General features: G+C 44.0%; 1 pseudogene; it reads left to right on the top strand.

Annotated features, from left to right (window-relative positions):
* The first annotated feature begins 2,212 nt into the window (after positions 1 to 2,212).
* Positions 2,213 to 3,455, top strand: LOC147446859 (uncharacterized; annotated as a pseudogene).
* The last annotated feature ends 3,315 nt before the right edge of the window (positions 3,456 to 6,770 follow it).

The following is a 6,770-nucleotide window of genomic DNA, read 5'->3' as shown; positions in this document are numbered from 1 at the left end:
TATGTCTACCCGCTATGCTCACAAAGTTATTTCTCGAAAGTATTCTCATTAATTTCCGCTATTCTCAAGATTGAATAGGCTAATTCCATTACATAAGTGTTCGAAACTTGAGCCAGGTCAGTGCCGGGCTGTTGGCTGTGGAAAAATTGAGAGTGAAAAATTACCGCACCGCACAATACAACAACAGTTAATTACTTGGTAATGCTATTGACGCACAAAACTTGCTCAAAAATTGGTAACACCGAGAAAACTGATATGCAATCAAGAAGAAGTGTCGTTAACGACACCATTAAATAATGCTAATGATAGTTAAGGAGCTTAAACTCCCATTACAGATCACTCCGGGCCGTTAACGGCTCCGCAATCCATCAAAAAGAGATAATTAGACTAATTTGCCTGCTGACGAGGAAAATCTTATTGTGTCGATTCTATCTGTTGAATTTGTCTTCAATCACTTTCTATGCCGAAAGTGTTTCTTCTCCTATGACTGCTTACAAGCCCTTGATGACCTCTCCTTGCCTAAGCCGATGAGGAATAGTCTCTTTGGTTGCCTTGGTTGCAAAGCCCTTGCTTAAGCCTTGCCAAGATCTCGAGAGAGAGAGCTCGCCCTTGCTTGTCTTGGATTGTCGAGCAAGAGAGAGAGTTTTCCCTTTGCTTTGGTTGGAGTGGAGATCGATAGTGAGAGCTCGCCTTGCCTTGCTTGTTGGGAGATCAAGAGAGAGAGCTCGCCTCGCCTTGCTTGTTGGGAGATCAAGAGAGAGACCCCTGCTTGCCGCTTTTCTCCCCTCTTCCCTTCTACGAACAACAACAACCCGCATGCCCCTCTTTTTCTTCTCTATATTCTTATTTTTGCCCTGCCCATCAGTCACAACGCCATGACTAACATGGCGCGGGAAGCCAGGTAATGACGTGGCAGGCTATTTTCGACCAACAGCTAGCGTGCCACGAGACTGGCACCAAAACGGAGCGCCCTTGCAAGCTCAGCAAAGTCCGCTTCTTGCGCACTGCCATCGGAGCATCATACCGCCCGGGGCGTTAGCTTTTCTCCTGCGCAGTCCCTGTTCGCCGCCCCTACCCGCCATATCCTTGCTTTCTTTTTCCTGCTTACACACTAAAGCTTCTATCATATTGAATGGGCGGCCATTCACCCACCTGCCTTGGGCAGCCTATGCACTTCAATTGGGCGGGCACTGCTTAAGGTGGGCGGCCCTTGGGCTTCCGACCATGGGCAAACTTTGGAGGCCAATGCTTGGGCGGCCAACAAAGCAGGCATAATTGTGGCCCTTGGCCATTATTAATGGGCTTGGCACCACACTTGGCATACATATCTTTTAAAGCATTGCGAGCCGACATTCCAGACATGAAGCTCTGCAAAAATATGTGGCACCACAGTTGGCATACATACCTAACAAAGCATTGCCAAACATGGCATTCTGTGTGAGCATTCCTTGACTAGCCTTATCATCTTGAACTTCGATGCCCGTATCAAGCTCTTGTATAATCTTGCATACCTTTAAGATGCAAGTATAATTGACTGCATCGAAGTAAAGCCTTCTCATCACATTCGATAAAAGGTGTCAAAGTTTATTTCTTGTCAGCTGGGTATTGTCAATTACGACCACTGCCGGCCAAGCACTGCATGAAATGACATCTCGGGCATGAGACTCATCAAGCTACTACTGCTCCAGCATCCCAATCTCTGGAAAATAGACAAAACTCCTAGTTGAGACACCGACCGAGCCGACTGGACTGGTACGGAGCCGGCCCCCGGTGTATCTTAATCGGCCAATATCTTGGCGACCACGACTCCGATCACTGAACTGAAAAGACCGATGTGCTCCACAAAGTGAGCACTTCAAGCCCGTGCATTCTTTCCCTTTCTGTCACCTCGGCTCCAGTTTCCCAATCCGGTACGGATCTGCAATCGACTCAAACTTTGAACTGCCATAACTTCTTCAGCGTAGCTCCAATCGACGAGCCGTAAAGACAGGCCGGTAGAGCACTTCAAGCACTACAGTTCTAGATCATAATCTTCCTTATATGCTCAATTCAAGCATAATAACTTTTGGCATCATTAAGGCATCTCTTGGCCTTTCTAACCGCATTTGACATACATTCAGCATTGAACTTGTCTTGTTACGAGACCTTAACTACTGTTCATTAATCATGTAGGCTTCAAACAACTTGATGTGCATTTTTCTAGCATCTTTCTTAGCATGGGAGCGGAGCTGCACGACAACGATGCAACAGTTTCGGATATTGGGAACACTCTTCTTCAACAATACAAAATAATGGCATATACAGAGGGTAAGTATATAGGAAGCGGACCAAGCATAAGCAAGATGAGAGACAAGTCAGCTTCATGACAATTTCACACAACTACTCCATCACAGACTAGCCGTGTTGTGAACGATGCAACTGGAGGAACTGGTCTTCCAAAGGTGCCTGAGTTTTTTGGAGACCGGGTTACAATGACAAGGTGATGCAAGACATTCGGCAATGTTATAGGCGAGGAGGAAAATAGTTCACATAGGCCAGAGTATGTCACTCAAAATGTTGCTCGACAAAGAAAGGCTAGAAAGTTGTCATTTGGAGATGCATCACAGGTAACCCAAGATCACTCTATGGACGAGGAGAATGACGGGGTGACAATTAGGGCCATCAAGGTTGACATAAATGACACCATGTGGGCAATCTTCAGGTGCAAACCGAGGTCTAAGTTCACTTGCCAAGGAAAAATCAAAGGAGGAAAGTGCAAGAAAAAGGTGAATTTATGCAAGAGGGAACAACGGCACCAAGTTTTTGGGGGAAACGCAATTGGGAGGGGCATAACAATGAGACATGGGTATGGTTTTGTAGTGATGATGTTAGACATGTGTGGGATGTATGTCCATATATTGTGATGCGGCCTCCAAGACCTCCACTTGAGTGGCCAGTGGCACAGGGCACGAACTTAACAACGCTAGAAGTAAAGTCTTTGCAGCTAGCGAGGTTTCATATCGCAACAGAAACTATGGAAATGCAAGGGCAAAGACGTGGGGCAACTATAGGACATGTGTTTCTGAAGAGGCGTTGAAAAGGATCGACAGTGCTCTAGGACTAGAAATGGTCATCGAACAAGTGGAAATGGTAAAGATCAGTAGGCATGAAGTCTTCATTGCAGAAACACCAAACTCAAAGTTATGTGGTGAGAAATATCAAGTCACAATAGCTAGGAATCCTAGTTGTACTTGCAGAGACTTCCAAAGGAGGTCAGGGGAAGGAATGACCTATGTGGCTTGCAAACACTTTTATTATATCTACTTGAGAGTGTTTGGAATGGACATAAACCACAACATGTTCATTCATTAGTCTAGTCTGGCTGATAACAAGCTCAAAACTTTACTGATTGCAAAAAGACTATTGTAATAATCTAGCATTTGTTGGGCTATCACATTTACCTTGAGTTGTGAAAATGATGATATTTGTTTTGAGTTTTAAATAAAGTGAATTCTATCATTGTTGTCTTTTGATATGCAATTAGGGAATGTGTGATGAGTGAGAGAGAGAGAGAGAGAGAGAGAGAGAGAGAGAGAGAGAGAGAGAGAGAGAGAGAGAGAGAGAAGCAAGGGGGGGAGAGAGAGACAAGGAGAGAAAGAGATAGTTGTGTGGGGGGAGGGGGGAGAGAGAGAGACAAGTGAGAGAGAAAGATATATATATATATATATATATATATATATATATATATATATATATAAGCCTTTGATATGATTCCATGTGACAATTTGTGGAGAAGGATGGAGGAACTCCAAGTGCCAAGTGAGTTTATGCCTGTTGTTTCTTGAATCTATGAGAAGGTGATATGTCAATTACACATGGAAAGAGGAATTTCAAAAACGTTTGCAACCATTATTAGGGTTAAACAAGGACGTCTCTTGTCACCAAGTTTCTTTGGTCTATGCATTGATCCATTGGAACAAATGGCCTTTACTTTATGCAAGAAGAATGCATTGAAGAGATCACTATTTGCAATGTAGTAATCATACTTTTGCCATGTACGGATGATGTAATGCTTTTAACACACACTTTAGAGGATGCACAAAAGCTTATAGTTATCCTTGAGAACTTTTGCTTGCTTAGTGGATTGATTGTGAATGAATCCAAAACAAAGGTTATGCTTATGAAAACTAACCATAAGTAGAAGCCATGCATTGTATACAACAATGAGACACTCGAAGTTGTTGAGAGTTGTCACTACCTTGGCCTCCAAAATACGGCCAATCACAAGCGGCATGAATCTACTATGCATAATCCAAAAGCCGGGAAGAGAGCATACTATGCATTGCAAACATATGTACTGCAAGAAATCTCAAATATTGGATTCTCAAGAAGTATCTTCTACACATTGATGATGCCGATTCCTCTTATGGAGTTGAAATGTGGGATGAGAGCATCTCAAAGTCTACTTGGAAAGAGATTGAAAATGCCCAAAAGCGTTTTCTTACAAAATTTCTCCAAGTTAAGACACAAACACCATATATGATCTCTTCCAATTGAGGTTATGGGTGTGGGAAGGGTTATGGAGTACATGAGAAAGATTCCTCAAAACCCCACACTGCATTGACTTCCTACAATTGCATAGCAAGCAAGCAAAAACGTTCAAAAGATGCATAACAACAAGATCTTGAGCACGAGATGAATGCAATACATAAAAAAATGGTTTAGAAGATGGGATGCATTGCACTTGCTAGATGATACATCAATAGACTCCCAAGTGAATGAAGCTTTTCTACAATGTCAATGTATCACATCTTGCGAGGAATCCGATAGGTCACGCTTCATACATTACACCACCCATATTGCCCCCAACTACAATACCATGCTCTTTGCTGAAAGAGGACACCGTACTCACCCTTATACACTTGAGCCCGTTCCCTTGTCAACAATATGCACTATCGTAGCCATCCAGCTTAGATTCCACTCCCTTAGATGGGAGACATGGTATTGGAGCAATAGAGAAGATTCAAATTAATTGTGCACATTATGTTCACTGTAAGTTCAAGAGTCTTGAGTACCATACATTACTACAATGCTCGGGTTTTGGTCACATCCAAACTTGCTTCCCTCACATTTTTAGCCATGACGTAGACCTATACAATTTCCTCTCACAGCCACACTATGGGATCTCCATTTTTTGTGACTTTCATCACCAAAATTGAAGCATTGAGAATCACTCATCAGTCCCATATATACTACATCGTATGTAGCATTGGTCACATAGGTCATATTTGACCTTTGAGGACAATAATAAAATCTCTCTCTCTCTCTCTCTCTCTCTCTCTCTCTCTCAACATAATGACATCAACATAATCACATGGTGATGTGTGGAGGCTGTGAGCGTCCAATTCATGGCTGCACGTGGACGTCGTTTTGATGCATGGCAAGCGACTCTACTTGAGTTTTTTTTCAAGTTGAACTATCACGAAACCGATGCTTTGGTGCAATGTAAGTTTGCGTGACAGCTTATCTCGTGCTCCAAGTATAACGTGATTCCCATCGTGTAAAGTGCCATCGTCTACGCTCCCGGATGTGGTTACCGCCTCCTAGAGTACGCCTGACTGTGCTCCCGATTGAATTCCCCACTACTCTCGCTTGTTCATGCTGGTGAAATGCTCACTTATGTATGGTTTTACTATCCACCACCATAGGTCCTTTGCGCCATATTTTTGGCCCTTCCTTTTGCTATCCACCACCATAGGTCATATTTTCGAGGTCCGAGTTAACCGGCATAGGAAACACCTCTCTCTCTCTCTCTCTCTCTCTCTCTCTCTCAAGGGCGTGCACACATACACACTCGCCAATCGATGTCACTTCTCTCTTTCAATCACACACACTCACAATGCCCTCATCACAATATCACACGGGCATGCTCAAATGGGATCAATGGTGGAGGAGGAAAACGCGGGGTGCACCAATCGTGGACTGTCAGATTCAACATTTTCCTCGAATTTACTAGTCTACCCGAATTTACAAATTTGCCCCCAATTTACTACTCTGCCCACATTTACAATGTGACATACTCGAATCACCTATGTTTCAACTAACGATGCGGACGTAGTGGTTAGCGCTTATGGCTCGCAGTGGAGAAATCGCAGGTTCAAGATATGGGTGCGGACCGCCCCGAATTTACAAGCCTACCCGAATTTACTTTTCTCCCCGAATTTAGCAAATGTCCCGAATTAACAAATGTGCATCTGGCGTTTCGAATCACCTCAACCGTCGATCCCATTTGAAGCCGCCGGTGGGAGATAGTGTGGAGGCTCGTAGCGGGCCCCCCTCTCTCTCTCTCTCTCTCTCTCTCTCTCTCTCTCTCTCACACACACACACACACACACACACACACACACACACACAGAGACAGGGCTACAGCAGCGCTACTGGTTGAGTGGCTCTCTCTCTCTCTCTCTCTCTCTCTCTCTCTCTCTCCCTCTCTCCCCAGCTTTATTATTTTCAAATTTCCAGGTTGGATGGCAATGGATGCTGTCTCTGCTAGAGAATATTTTAAGCCAAATAAACTAGTCTAGTCGATGCCACTAAATCTGCAAAACAGAAGAGATCTGAGATTGCTCTTGGCAATGTTGAAACTTGAAGAGCCTAGCATGTCTTCAAACAAGAAGTGGTGATGGTACTTGACAAAGGGAGATACCGAATTTAGCTGGTGTCGCGGGCACAGAGGGTTATGGTGGTGCAGCTACGGGTATACGGGTTAGCCGCATCAGAGGAAGCGCAGT

This window comes from Adiantum capillus-veneris, chromosome 11 (genome assembly GCF_014529385.1).
Source record: "Adiantum capillus-veneris isolate H3 chromosome 11, ASM1452938v2, whole genome shotgun sequence".
Taxonomy (NCBI): Eukaryota; Viridiplantae; Streptophyta; class Polypodiopsida; order Polypodiales; family Pteridaceae; genus Adiantum; species Adiantum capillus-veneris.
The sequence above is the reverse complement of the archived record's forward strand: the minus strand, read 5'-3'. Positions and strand labels throughout refer to the sequence as shown.